Source organism: Delphinus delphis, chromosome X (genome assembly GCF_949987515.2).
Source record: "Delphinus delphis chromosome X, mDelDel1.2, whole genome shotgun sequence".
Classification (NCBI taxonomy): domain Eukaryota; kingdom Metazoa; phylum Chordata; class Mammalia; order Artiodactyla; family Delphinidae; genus Delphinus; species Delphinus delphis.
The window spans coordinates 105,677,184-105,692,702 of NC_082704.1; the positions used below are offsets into that span (position 1 = coordinate 105,677,184).

The 15,519-nt window shown below is 42.8% G+C and overlaps 1 pseudogene; it reads left to right on the plus strand.

Annotated features, from left to right (window-relative positions):
• The window catches only part of LOC132418249 (ferritin light chain pseudogene), a 30,501-nt pseudogene extending 14,982 nt beyond the window's left edge, over positions 1-15,519 (plus strand).

Consider the following 15,519-nt stretch of genomic DNA (forward strand, 5'->3'; position numbering starts at 1 on the left):
GCGGACATGAAATAAATAGGAGCAGTATAACATAATGGTTAGTAGAGTGACTTCAAACTACTCGGGTTCAAATGCCAGCTCTGCCACTTGCTATTCTGAGCAAGTTCACTTAACCTCTCTGGGACTCAGTTTTCTCATCTATTAAGTAAGATTAATAATAATACCGACCCTCTCTGAGATGAACCAACTGTAACTGCACACAACGTGGGTGAATGTTGAATGAAAGAAGCCAAACACAAGGGTACACGCTGTATGACTCCATTTACGTAAAGTTCAAAAAGAGGGAAAATGAAATCTATGGGGTCAAAAGTCAGGATAGTGGTTACCTGAAGGAGACATGAGGGGGACTCCGGGGTTCAGGTAATACTGTGTTTCTTCTTTGTCTGCTGGTTACACGAATGTGCTCACTTTGTGAAAATTCACTGGGCTGAACATTCATGTGAACTCTTCTACATGTACATAACAGTTCCATAAAAAGTTGGGAAATAACTATAGGAACAAAGCTAAAAGACAGATTTAGGGCTTCCCTGGTGGCGCAGTGGTTAAGAATCCGCCTGCCAATGCAGGGGACACGGGTTCGAGCCCTGGTCCGGGAGGATCTCACATGCCTCAGAGCAACTAAGCCCGTGCACCACAATTACTGAGCCTGTGCTCTAGAGCCCGCGAGCCACAACTACTGAGCCCGCGTGCCACAACTGCTGAAGCCCGTGTGCCTAGAGCCCGTGCTCCGCAACAAGAGAAGCCACCGCGATGAGAAGCCTGCGCACCACAACGAAGAGTAGCCCCCGCTCGCCGCAACTAGAGAAAGCCCGCGCGCAGCGACGAAGACCCGATGCAGCCAAAAATAAATAAATACATTTATGTAAAAAAAAGACATATTTAGGTAAAAGACAATTTTTATGCACAAACATGTCCTTTATAGTTTTATTTATCCCTCTGAAAAATTAGAGACAGCCTAAAAGTCCAACAGCTTTTTAAAAGATAACCATGGTGACTGTAACAGAAAAATTCTCACAATCTATTACTAATTGACCAAAACAGAACATAGCATTTTGAACACATACTACAACTTTATTTCTGTAATCATTAAAATCTATTATTAAAAAGGAAAAATAATGAGCTCATTGGGTTGTTGGAAGGATTAAATGGGATATTACATTTCAAGTGCACAGAAGAGTACTTAGCATGTAGTGAATGCTCAGTGATGTTAACTGTTACTGTTTCTATAAAATATATAACTGCACACTGTGAGAAGAAATATAATGAAAAATGTGGTGTTATAAGAGTAGATCCAGGATCCAGGTTAGGTTTTCAAAACAAAGGATTCCTGTCATCCAGGACGCCATGATGCCGACCCAGAGCATTAACCACTAAGAGGCTTTGCACTCAGAGTCCAGAGCCACCAACCTCGGCACAGGCCACAGATGAACACCCAAACAGAAAGGACTGCAGACACTCACTGACAACAGCAATAATACTGTACGTGGACATAGCTTGTTATGGTTCAAGAAGTATTTTCACACAAAAAGACTCATGTAGGTATAACAACAAACCAGTGAGGTAGATAATATTCCCAGTCCTCAGATAAAGTGACTGAGCTGTAATGACTTCTTTTTTTTTTTGTGGTATGCGGGCCTCTCACTGTTGTGGCCTCTCCCTTTGCGGAGCACAGGCTCCGGACGCGCAGGCTCAGCGGCCATGGCTCACGGGCCCAGGCGCTCCACGGCATGTGGGATCTTCCCGGACCGGGGCACGAACCCGTGTCCCCTGCATCAGCAGGCGGACTCTCAACCACCGTGCCACCAGGGAAGCCCTGTAATGACTTCTTTAACGTAACCCAGAAAGGGGAAGTACTGAGGTTTGAGCTTCATTTGTCTATAAGTCCAACTTCAAAACATGCATTTCCCCCAGTGCCCCAGACCTTCCACAATCTGGGCAGCTATAAACAGACACAGAAGACACTCTGCATCCCATTCCTGTCCCTTGGAATCTGGGAAGGAAAGCAGAAGAGTGCACTCTAGCCTTTCCTTCTATTGAAGGACTACTGTCTGGGAAGGAAAGAAATTGAGCCAGTCAGATCTCCTTGTACACATGCTAATGACAGACCTCCTAGCAAACACTCCAATAGTAGGACAGTCTTTATCTATGGAATACTCTGAGGAGGATGTACTTGGTTTGTCTGGCATTGTTTGTGGTAAACAAACCTGGAACATACGTATTTATGGGGCACGGCTCCCTGGAAAATGTAAGTTATGTAACAATCAGAGTAGAAAAAATGGAGACATACCATCACCAAAGTAGCTTTCTTTTCTTGTAAGTGATGACTTTGACATTGCTTAGAGATCTTATATGTTAAATCTGACCTGGTATGTGTCTTAACGTGGCAAGAAAGGGCCAGGAGAGCTGCACTGGTAGTCCCTGACTTCCCATTGCTTTGTCTGTGCTCATTACCTGTACCCTTGAAATTATCAGTAAAGCTTGATGCTGGGTAAGATGTGTGATTCTTGTAAGTCTGATTTGCCAGTTTGATCCCTGTGTTAGCTCAGAAACGATGGGTATATAGCAGTAAGTACAGCTGAATTTTTGGGGTGTCCAAGGAGCACACTCAATGTGAAAACATCTTCAGAGACCACAACCCTTAGGGGTTGAGCCGCATCAGGGGACACCCCAGGAGCTCCAAAGACATGAATAGCCCAAATGAGGGCAGAGTCACTCCAGATGGGGGTTCACTTCCCAAAGGGGACAGGATGATTCCACTGAGAGACAGACAGGTCTTTCTAGATGGTCACAAGTTCCTGAACCAGAACCTTAGCCCTGGAAAAGACTCAACATTATTTTTCACTACTACTCAAATCCACACCCTGGTTCACATTCCAAGTTTGCCGGTGGTACTTTAAAGACCATTTGATAGAAAAAGAAAGAAGAAATCTTTCTTCAGAAGGCTTACCTGGTCAAAAGTCACCTCTTCTACAATGTCCCTGACTGTCGTGCTTGGTTTCGATCACTTTAATTAGCAACTGGTCCCTAGGGAGACCCCCAGATACTCCTTGCATTCTTTCCTTTTGTCATAAGTAAGCCCAAGTACTACCCACAAGCTTAGACCCAGGACTACCTTGTCAATACTTCAAATACTAGGCAAATGCAGAATTTTCCATTACTCATCCATAAGCTTCTCTTACTGAAGCAGGGAAAGGAAGTCCATAGGAAGTCACCTTGTCATAGCCAATAGGTTGACGATGGCTCAGAATAAGGCAAATGTGCAATCCTCCCCACCCTACCCCTGCAAATGCACAAACAAAAGTTGTTCTTCGATCATTAGATAGAGCACAGTCTCCTGTGGAGGCATGCTGTTATTACAAACATAAACGCCTCATCTCCTTGTACGTAATCCATCTCCAGAGAGGATTCTTCTGCTCTGCTTGGAAATTAGGTCACAACTTTTAACTCAAAGCTATAGTATATGAAAGCTAGATCTTCCAGTGTGAGCACCTAAGGAGGTATCATAGTGGAGTAGGGGGGCCATAGCTGACCAGGAGGAAATGAATAAAATTATCTAAGCGGTTTCTGGTGGTTGTATCTTAGTTACTGAGCCTCATTAAAATATTTATCTGGTCAATACATATTGTAAAGCATGCTGTGTTCTGTCTTACATGTGGGAGTAGACTCTGTCTACTTGGCTAATGGGTACAAAAGCCTGAAGGCACCAACGTTAGGTGGAGTTTACTGGCTTTTTATAATTCTTCATTAAAAAAAAATCCCACAGGCGCACAGCAGGCTGGCCGTAGGCAAAACTGAGAGAGATGAAGTATACCTTTGGATTTACCATTATTTTCTTTCTCTCCCTGAAATAGCCATTCCCCTCATACGAACAGTATCCTTTCTCTAAATGTTACAGTCCTGAGCTCACCCCGCAAAATACCTTGCTGTGTCCCAAAGTTCTCTATCGGGTAACAGAAACTCTGAAATTGTAACCATCCACTTCATTCATTCATTAATTCACTAAACATTATTGGGCACTGTTTTGTGTCAGACATTTTAAGTTGCTGGGGACAAAAGAATGTGTAAGAAAGATCCTTCCCTTCCTTCTTCCCTGCCCACAAAATCCTATTATTTTGGCCTCATAAAAATCTTTTGGAGGGACTTCCCTGGTGGTCCAGTGAGTAAGACTCCAAGCTCCCAATGCAGGGGGCCCGGGTTTGATCCCTAGTCGGGGAACTAGATCCCGCATGCCCGCTGCAACTAAGAGTCCACGTGCCGCGACTAAGACCTGGCACAGCCTGCCTAAATAAATACATAAATAAATAAATATTTTTAAAAATCTCTTGGATTCTCTCTTCCCTTTCTACATCCCTGCCACCATCATTCTGACTCAGCCCTGGTGAACTAATATTGGATCTGCTGCAGTAGTCTTAACTACCCATCCTCTTTGCATCCTTTTCCTTCAAACCCAGTCTCCACATATGAATTAATATTCCTAAAATGTTCTTCTTGCTCCAAGCTGCCCTCAGATCCTCTATGATCTGATCCTTACCTGCCTTCCTAGATGTACCCATTCCCATTCTGTAATAGTTATGCCAATCTGCTTAGGTTCTTGGACTACACTATGGTCCTGTGCCTCTGTGCCTTACCATGTGGAAGATTTTTTGCTAACAGTTTTACTGAGATATAATTCACGTACCATACAATTCACCCACAAAAGTGTATAATCCAATGGTTTTTGGTATATCTACAAAGTTGTGTAACCATTGCCACATTGATTTTAGAACATTTTCATCAGCCCAAGAGAAACCCCTTACCCACTGGCTGTCACTCCCCATTTCTCTCCAATCCCCTCTCAGCCCTAGGCAATCATCAATATACAATTTTTTCTCTATAGATTTGCCTGTTCTGTACATTTCACATAAATGGAATCATGTATTTAGCCTTTTGTGTCTGGCATCTTTCATTTGCATAATGATATAGCATGTATTAGTACCTTATTTCTTGTTATTGACAAATAATATTCCATTGTATGGATATACCACGTTGTATTTATTCATTCATCAGTTGATGGACATTTGGCTTCTTTCTATTTTTTGGCTATTATGAATAATGCAGCTATGAATCATTCATGTACAAATATTTGTGTGAAAATACGTCTTCAGTTGTCTTGGGTATACACAGGCATACCTTGGAGATATTGCAGGTTGGGTTCCAGACCACCACAATAAATTGAATACCACAATAAAGCGAGTCACATGAATTTTCTGGTTTCCCAGTGCATATAAAAGTTATGTCTACACTATACTGTAGTCTATTAAATGCACAATAGCATTATGTCTAAAAAGATGGACATACCTTAATTGAAAAATACTTCATTGCTAAAAAATGCTAACCGTCATCTGACAACACAGGGTTGCCACAAACTTTAATTTGTAAAAAACATAGTACCTGTATCTTGGAGTGGAAGTGCTGGATCATACGGTAACTCCATGTTTAACCTTTTGAGGAACTAGCAGGCTGTTTTCCAAAGTAGCTATATAATCTTACATTCCCAAGAACAGTGTATGAAGGTTCCAGTTTCTGCACGATCTTACCAGCTCTTATTACTATCCGTTTTTTTGATGAGAGACATCCTAGTGGGGGTGAAGTGCTATCACACTGTGGGTTTGATTTGCATTTCCCCGATGATTAATCATGCTGAGCATCCTTCCATGTGATTATAGAGATCTTCTTTGGAGAATAGGTACCTCTCTGCTTTACACTCTTCCCTTGTCTTGAATGCCCTCTCTCCCACCTTGGTCCCCATTCCTGGTTTGTTGAGAACTTCTACTTATCCTTCAAACTCTGGCTTAACCATCATATTCTCTCTGAGGTCTTCCTTGACTCTCCCAGGTAGAACTAGCTCCTTTGAGCCACTTGTGTATGCTCTGCAACACTTATCACCCTGTGTTTTCTAACACGTAGGAATGCCCCCACACCACAGACTTGGGGCTTGGTCATGTAACTTGCCTTAGCCAATGGAACATGGACAGTTATGACTTATACCACATCCTAATATAAGCTCTCATGCTGTTCTCGATATGGCTTTGTTCCCCTTTTTGACCTTCTGCCTTCCACCATGAGAACAGCTCCAGATAGTATCTGCTCTCCAGCTTGGGTTCCAGAATGAGAAGACACATGGAGCTAAGTTGAGCCCAACAGAGCCCAAAGGTCCCCAAATGAATTCTGCCAAATTATAGTTTTTTGCTACTCAAAAGTGTGACCCAAAATGAAGCATCCACGTTTATAATATTTACAAATATTGATATTTACAAATATTCAGTGCAATGCTTCTCCTCTGAAAGAGGCTGAGAAATCTTACAAACTGGTGCTTAGGAGGAATCCTGAAAAGTGATCTAGTAACACTTTTCATCGCAGATAGGCTTCACTTCAAACATGTGAGAACATTTTTAAAAAGAATTCCAGTAAAGAATAACATAGTAATACAGGAATAAATTTAATACTTAATGCACATGTGTAATGGTGGGATTCTGCTTTACATCTAACTTATTTCTTCATGCTATAGTTTAAATTATTTTCCTAAACCTTGGAGAAACGGAGGAAAACTGATCTCTGCTTCTGCGATAGAGATTTTTATCTAGGAGGTTCAACCATAAAACAGTGGTTTAAAAGATACAGGCACCCCTATGTTCATAGCAGCACTATTCACAATAGCCAAGACATGGAAACAACCTAAATGTCCAGCGACAGATGAATGGATAAAGAAGATGTGGTACATATATACAATGGAATACTACTCGGACATAAAAGAGAATGAAATATTGCCATTTGCAGCAACATGGATGGGTCTAGAGATTATCATACTAAATGAAGTAAGTCAGACAGAGAAAGACACATACCGTATGATATCACTTATATGTGGAATCTAAAATATGACATAAATGAACCTATCTACAAGGCAGAAACAGACTCACAGACATAGAGAACAGACCTGTAGTTGCCAAGGGGGTGGGGGAGGGATGGACTGGGAGTTTGGGGTTAGTAGATGCCAACTATTACATATAGAATGGATGGACAAGAATGTCCTACTGAATAGCACAGGGAACTATGTTCAATGTCCATAATGGAAAAGAAAATAAAAAAGAATGTGTGTGTGTGTGTATGTATATATATATATATATATATATATATATATATAAAACTGAGTCACTTTGCTGTACAGCAGAAATTAACACAACATTGTAAATCAACTATACTTCAATAAAAAATAAATAAATAAAACGGTGGTTTGGAAAGAGAAATTTTGTTCCTCAGAGGACATTTGGCAATGTCTGGAAACATTTTCGGTTGCCACATCTGTGGGAGAGTGGTGACGGTGGAGGGTACTACTGGCATCTTGGGGGTAGAAGCCAGGGATGTTGCTAGACATCCTACAATGCATGGGACAGCCCCCATAGCAAGAACAAAATCTAGCCCCAAATGCCGATAGTTGTAAGGTTGAGAACTCATGCTATAAACTATCAAGACTGGTGGTAAGGATGGGTGAAATGAGTCTCATTATTTTTTTTTTTTATTCCTGAAGTATATTCACACTTAACCTTTGAGACCATCCCAAGGCCTCAGTTGGCTGCACTGCCAACATCAATTCCTCATCCCCACCCCCCAACTTTCCCTTCCAACAGCCATCAATTTCTCGGGGGTGGAGCATTTGAGCAAAACTAAGCCAGTAAGTGCACTCCATCTCTCTATACAATGATTTGTTCACAGGTAGGCATGTGGCATGCTCTAGGCCAATCAGGGTGAATATTAGAACTGCTGCTGGAAAGGCAGCAAGTTCTCTTTCTCCTGCTAGAAGTGAAGGAAGAAAAAGGAACCTTAGGTATTGCCTGCAGCCATCTTGAGACTGCAACAGGATGCATCTTTAGGTTGAACGACTCTGCAAAAAGCAGAGTGGAGACACAAAATCCTTGCTGATGTATTTAGGCTACTGGATCAAGGCTCTCCAAAAGCCAAACTAGTCTGTAAACTTTTTGCTTGCAAGGGTTATAAATCCCTTCATTATTTAAGCCATTTTGAGTTACATTTTCTGTCACTTGCTATCAAAAGCAACCTACTAATATAACCATCCTTAACACTTTTCTCCAAGATTGAATGTTGACAGTGATTCCAAAAGGAGGGAATGAATTAATCTAGGATGGTCAGGAGTATGGATGGTTTGAACAAACTTTGCAGGTGATTCTCACGTTCCTTTGCTTCTCTCCTCTCATCCCCAGTGCCATAGACTGAGCGTTTATGCCCCACCAAAATTCATGTTGAAACTGAATCCCCACTGAGATGGTATTTGGAGGTGGGGCCTTTGGGATATGATTAGTGCATTTATAAAAGAGACCCCCAAAGCCCCTTGGCCCCTTCTGCCACGTGAGGATATAGTGAAAAGATGGCCATCTACGAATCAAGAAGCAGGCCCTCACCAGACACCAAATCTGCCAGCCCCTTGATCTTGGACTTCCCAGCCTCCAGAACTGTAAGAAATAAATTCATGTCGTTTATAAACCACCTGTCAACTAAAAAAAAATGCACAACCTAAAAGTTGAGAGTTATGTTTTATTCGGGGGACATACTGAGGACTTCAAGCCTGGAGGCAGCATCTCAGGTAACCCTGAAAAAACTGCTCTGAGGAGGTGAGGGGGGAGCTAGGATATATGATAGTTTTGCAACAAAGGGCAGGTAGTAGGAACAAAAGATTACTGTTAATTAATGAAAGCTAGAAATCTCAAGTTAAGGAATTTAGCACTTTTCTATGTTTGAGAAGATGCAAGAGTCTGGGCTCACTGAAACCATTCCTTTGATATGCGCCTCAGCTATCTGGGGCCAGTATCCTGTGTTTTCACATCCTGAGTTCCCTCAGGGCTCACCGTGGGGAGTGGCTGCAGTCCGTTGGCTGCTAGATGGCAGGTATTCTTTGTTTCCTTCCTGAGTTCCCTCAGGGCTCCTCAGCTCACCTCCCGATGACTGTGACATGCTTTGTTTATCGATATGGCAGGCAGTATTTTATTTCTCACACCCAATCTATGGTATTCTGTTACAGCAGCCTGAACAGACTAAGACAGAAATTGGTACCAAGAAGTGGGGTGCTGCTATAAAAGAATACATAAAAATGTGGAAGCGGCATTGGAACACGGTAATAACTAGAGGAGTTTTGAGGTGCACGCTAGAAAAAGCCTACATTTCTGTGAACGGGCTAAGACACCCGATAAGAAACATTATTTTCCTTTTTTTTTTTTTTTTTTGCGGAAAATCATCCCCTGGGTTTTCTTCTTTGAAATACCTGCCGCAAGGTGAAGGTGAAAATCAGATATCACTCTAGCTCAGTGGTTCTCAATACTCGCTGCTGCACGTGGGAATGAACTGGGGAGCTTATTTTTTTTAATTGAGGTATAGTTGATGTACAATATTATGTAAGTTTCAGGTGTACAACATAGTGATTCACAATTTTTAAAGGTTATATTCCACTTATAGTTATTATAAAATATGGCTATATTCCTTGTGCTGTATAATATATCCTTGTAGCTTACTTATTTTATACATAGTAGCTTGCGTCTCTCAATCCCCTCCCCCTATCTTGTCCTTCCTGCCTTCCCTCTCCCCACTGGTAACCAAGTTTGTTCTCTACATCTGTGAGTCTGTTTCTGTTTTGTTATATTCATTAATTTGTTTTGTTTTTTTGTTTGTTTTTTGCTGTACACGGGCCTCATCACTGTTGTGGCCTCTCCCGTTGCGGAGCACAGGCTCCGGACGCTCAGGCTCAGCGGCCGTGGCTCACGGGCCCAGCCGCTCCGCGGCACGTGGGATCTTCCAGGACCGGGGCATGAACCCGTGTCCCCTGCATCGGCAGGCAGACTCTCAACCACTGCGCCACCAGGGAAGCCCCATTAATTTCTTCTGTTTTATTTTTTAAGTTCCACATATAACTGGGGAGCTTTAAAAGCTCCTAATACCCAAGCCACCTCCAGAGATTCTGATTTAATCAATCCAGTGTTTGGCTTCCTGGTCATAGAATTTTTTAAAGCTCCCCAAATGATTCTAATGTGCAGCCAGAGTTGAGATCCCCCTGGGCTTCACGCAGCATAGAATCTTATAAATGCCGTTCAACAACCTCTTTATCTGCCAGGCTGACCATTTTGTTCTTAGTCAGTGATTTTTGTGTATGGTTTTTGGAACTTTTAGACATTGTCTGAATCATAAATTTTCATTAGCTACAGATGAGACGAAATTGCATGGTTTCCCAAAAGAAAATTACTTAATACTTTATGCTTGCTTAATGTTTCTGATTAGGAAAGACCCAACATGGGAATAGAAGTTTCATATTAAAGCAAATCAATAGACCATGAGACAGAAAAATGTTCAATGAACACCTCTCTGGGCATCTTAGAGGGGTAAGTTCCTGGGCTATTAAAGACAGGAACTGTCACACATACATATACACACACACACACACCCCACTAATAACCTATTTCCTTCGGTCTAATTTATTCCCAAATAGCAGAAATAGGGACTATTCCATTGGCTTCAAAACCTGTGACACTTCCTCCTCTCTCTCAGGCCCCAATGCTAGGATATTACAGATGCCACAAAACCCAGACTGATCAGGGAATTGACCTTCATCACCTTGATGCAGCATAAACTTAGGGATTTTCTTCTTGCAGCTGAGGATCACACGATGTAGAAAAATAATTCCAACTGGTCACAGGATAAGAACAGTGAAGACCTCAACAGAACATTAGACCCACATTGCAGGAGGGTTATCCAGGAAGAGAAGGAACCAGAATTCTCTGGTTAAGTCTATTTCCTATTGTTCTGACAAATCCAGTTCCCATCAGAATGTTCACATGCCCCCACCTTTGACTGGACATGTGGAAACACTGTAGCATCAAGTGCTGCAGAAAACTGTTGTCTCCACCTGGAACTGCTGTGTTCTACTGAGACCAGGAACTGGTCTCCCTGTCGTTGGTTGCCTCACACTAGAAGCTGTTCCTTCCTTGCGCAGTAAGTCAGACTGCCTCAGCACCTACATCAGAAAGGCTCTAGATTCCATTCATCCAGAACGCGATAGATAACAATGTCAGGACAGGTCGGAGAAAAGCAAATTGGAAAATCCCTCACTTCAGCAAAATATAGGAATTGGCTAATGAGGGGAAAAAGCCAACACTTAAAGAATTTCCAAATGCCCATCATGGTAACAAATAGCTATCTGTTATATTTCTCTTCTTTTTTCCCCAATTTGCTGCCTTTGCAGGATCCCCTCTAAATGCTATTTTGAATTCTCTGTAGCAGTTGATAATTGAAAGTTATACACATTCTTGTGGATAGATTGAGCACCATCATAGCATGATCCAAATAGGATTCTGCTGGTTTCTGAGGTACAAGAAACATCGTTTTTATATTTCTTTTTTGAATTAACTTACTTGGAAATAATTTCAAATTCACAAGCTGTAAAAATAAACATTGTACAAAGAACCCTGTATATCCTTTACCCAGATTCACCTATTCTCCACCCCTCTCTCTTTGCAAATTTCATACGTCATGGCCCTTGATCCCTAAATATTTCTGTGTGTACTTCCTAAGAGTAGAGCTAGCCTCTTCCATAACCACAGTACAGTTACAGACTAAATGGATGCCAGACATTGGGTTCATTGTTAGCTGCTGGGTTTTTTAGAAGTAATTTTTGTAATATTCTGTAATTCTTGGTAAATAATTGTGAGCTTTCCTCTGGGATGCAGTTAAGTTACTTGGAAACAATTTGATTCTTTCAAATCTTGCTTTTCAGCTCTGTTACGCTGAATCAGACCAGAGCAGCCTTTAGTCTAGGCCTAGCTCGATCCCACTATTGAGATAACACCTTTCTAAATACTCTACCTAATGCCCACATAGTACAAGGGTTCTCCAGTCTAGCAAAAGGGAAGATGAACTACTCCCAAACTTGTGTGATCGCCAAGAAGTTTTCCACTTGATACTTTTGGGAGATTATTTCCCTGGCCTCAGCTAGTTTCCTTAAAAACTCATGTACAAAAAAAAAAAAAAAAAACTCATGTACAGATCAGCACTAAGCGGACGATTCAAGGGAGCCCCTCTGCAGACCTCCAGAGTTCAGTCTCCAGGCAGCACTCTCCTCTCTGGTCCCCCGCCCTGCGAATCCTAGCCACCGTGGCCTCTCCAAATTCTCAACTATGTCTCCGCAACTCAGGAAACCTGGGGGTTCTGTTTGCGTTGCCCGTCCCTGCACTGAGGTTTGCAAACTGGCTCCAGGCAGTAAACAGGGGCAATCATAGGGTTCCCCTTGTTTGTGTCTCTTCTCTTAGGGATCTCTGTCCTGTGCTGCCTATCGTCTAATGTCTGCGAACCATCGTTTCGTACATTTTCTCTGCTTCTTTAGTTGTTTAAGGTAGGAGGGTACATCTGGCCCCTGTTACTTCATCATGGTCAGAACAATGTTTTTGCCTAATCTACTGTCCATATTTCAATTTTGTCAGTTGACCTAATAATGTCCTTTATGGTATTTTCACCTCCCCTGCAGTATACGGTTCGGTTTAGGCTCAGGTGTTGCCATTTAGCTGTCATGTCTTTTCAGACTCCTTTAATCTCAAACACTTCCACGGCCTTTGCCTTTTATGACACTGACATTGAAAGAATACTGTCCCACCTCCTTTTCCTCATTCTGTGTCCAGCTGATATTTCCTCAGGATTGGATTCAGATTACACATTCTCAGTCAAAATACTACATAGGTGACATGTATCCTTTTCAGGGTATCACCTCTGGAGCTACATGGTATCCATCTCTCCTTCACTGGTGATGTTAATTTTGGTCACCTGGACTAGGTGTTGTCCAATTTTTCCATTGTATACTTACTATTTTTTTCCTTCCCTTGCTGCTAATGCGCCATCTCTGGGGAGACACTTAACAACCATGGAATATCCTGCCCATCAAAACTTCCCCTACATTTAGTATCTATTGATGATTCTTGCCCGACTGAGGCTTTATTATGATGGTTGCAAAATGATAATCTTCCAACTCTAGGACTCCCTCCACAGTGACCCTTGGCATTGTCCTTGTAAGCAAAAGCCCACCACCCTTCTCCCCCATTTATCCATGTATATACCTGTTTTTCCATTGGTTTATAATTCAGTACTGTAATTAATTATTTTGGTGCTCAAATTGTCTAAGATTCAGCCTGCAGAAGCCCCTTCAAGCTGGCTGCTCTGTACTTGTGGCATGTCCCTAACATTTTTCTGATCACTTCCTTACTTCCTGACATATCAGGATATTCCATGCTCCTCTTGAATCGATCTTGCTACTTCCCTGGAATCAGCCAGAGAAACATAGTTTTAAAGTGTGAAATGAAACTCTGACATACACAACTGGCTTTCTTCAAGATCTCAATCCAGGAGAAAAGAAAAAATTCTCTCGGACAACCAAGTCATTTAAACTTGTGTCCCACACTACCAATTAAGAAGCACAATAACTGACGAAAGCACTATATATAATGCTACCTATAAACCCACTAAAATGGAAAATATTTGGAATATAAACTGACTTATAGTCTCTTCTATCCATAAAAGTTACTCACAAGTTAGTTCATATATGGTTAATTGACATATTCCGGATCACAGAAGTTTCATTACATTAATATATTTTGCATAGCACTTTATAAGCATCAGCTGTGTTCGACTGCATTAACCCAATTTCTTCATCCTTCCCAGTATCCATACCATTTACCGTGTGACTTTACACATCTTTCCATCAAAAGGCCAGGTATACAAGCCCACTCCTTAATTTTCAGTTCAGCCACGTGGCTTGCTTTGACCAATGATAGATATGACACAGGACAGTCTTGTAAAAGTGCTTCCACAATGGGGCTTGTTCTCGTGCGATCTTGCACTCCTGCCATTTCCATGAGAAGGATATATCTGGGTTAATCACGCTTGTCCAGCCCTGGGGGGATCGGTCAACGTTCCAGCCATGTGAATCCAGGCAACATCGGCAGAGTTGCCCAGGAAGCCCAGCCTAGATTAGCTAAAAGCTGTAGATCTATGAGAAACAAATATTTATTGTCATATGCCACAGAGGCTTGTGATTGTTACAAGGCAAATGCTAACGAATATGTTAGCTAATATAATACTCCAATATCCCTCACTAGACAGGTAGAACGGATATCATTACCCTCTCTTTACAGATGTGGAAATGAGCTTCCTAGAAGTCAAATGATTTGATCATAGTTCTAGAGCAAGTAGGTGGGAGAACAATATTTCAGAACCTAGGTTTTCAGAGTTGGATTCCAGGGCTCTTTGCACTGCACCTCTTAGTAAAGCTGCCTCGAAGAGTGGAGTTTAAGGGCATTCCTGTGGAGTCACATGTTCATCAGGGGTCCTACGACAAATGCTTGCCGAGCTACACTCTTCGCTTGGCCACCTAAGACTGCGGCTGCTTCACCCTTCCTGACTGGAAACCACCAGACTTGGAGCAGAGAACAGACTGGCATGTCATTATAATTGGTCACAGTAGTAGCCAGTTTATTCTCTGTTCCGGAAGCTATAACCATTTGAGTTCAGCTCACAACTTATTACAAATTGAAATGAATATCCATGTTCTTCTGAGTAAAGAACCACACACTTCAACAACAACAAACAACCAAACAAAATAAGAATTACGGAATTGTAACTAAAGCCTAGAGTTTGATAAAGCAGGGCTGTTACATTTTCTTAATGTCTTCACACAGGGGAAATCATTAAAATGATATTTAAGTTCTTTTTTGTACCACCGTGAAAGATCTAAAATTTTCTTTAGCTTAGAAAATATCAACAGGCAGTGTGCTGGGCACTCCCGCGGCTCCGTCTCCTGCTACAACGTTGTGTAGACGGCACAGACCCAGGGGCGCCCCTCGCTCCCGCCTCCGACCACCTCCAGCCTGTGTTCCACTCGCAGCCTTCGGAACCAGCCGCTCAGATGTCCTCGGCCACCGGGACCGCCAACACCATATTCTGAGCTTAACTCCATGAAGCCGCCGTCAACCGCCTGGTCAACATGCATCTGCCGGCCTCCCGCACCTACCTCTCTCTGGGCTCCTATTTCCACCGCCACTACGCGGCTCTGGAGGGCCTGGGCCACTTTTTCCGCGAAGTGCCCGAGGGGAAGCGTGAGGACGCCCAGCGCCTCTTGAAAATGCAAAAGCAGCGCGGCAGCCGCGCCCTCTTCCAGGACGTGCAGAAGCGTCTCAGGATGAGTGGGGTGAAACCCAGGACGCTGTGGAAGCCGTCGTGCTCGCGGAGGACCTGAACCAGGCCCTTGTAGACCTGCACGCCCCGGGCTCTGCCCGCGCAGACCCCCGCCTCTGTGACTTCCCGGAGAGCCGCCTCCTAGATGAGCAGGTGAAACTCATCCAGAAGATGCGCGCCCACCTGACCAACCTCCGCAGGCCGGCTGGTCCCCAGCGGGGCCTGGGCGAGGCCCTCGTGGAAAGGCTCGCCCTCCAGCACGAGTAG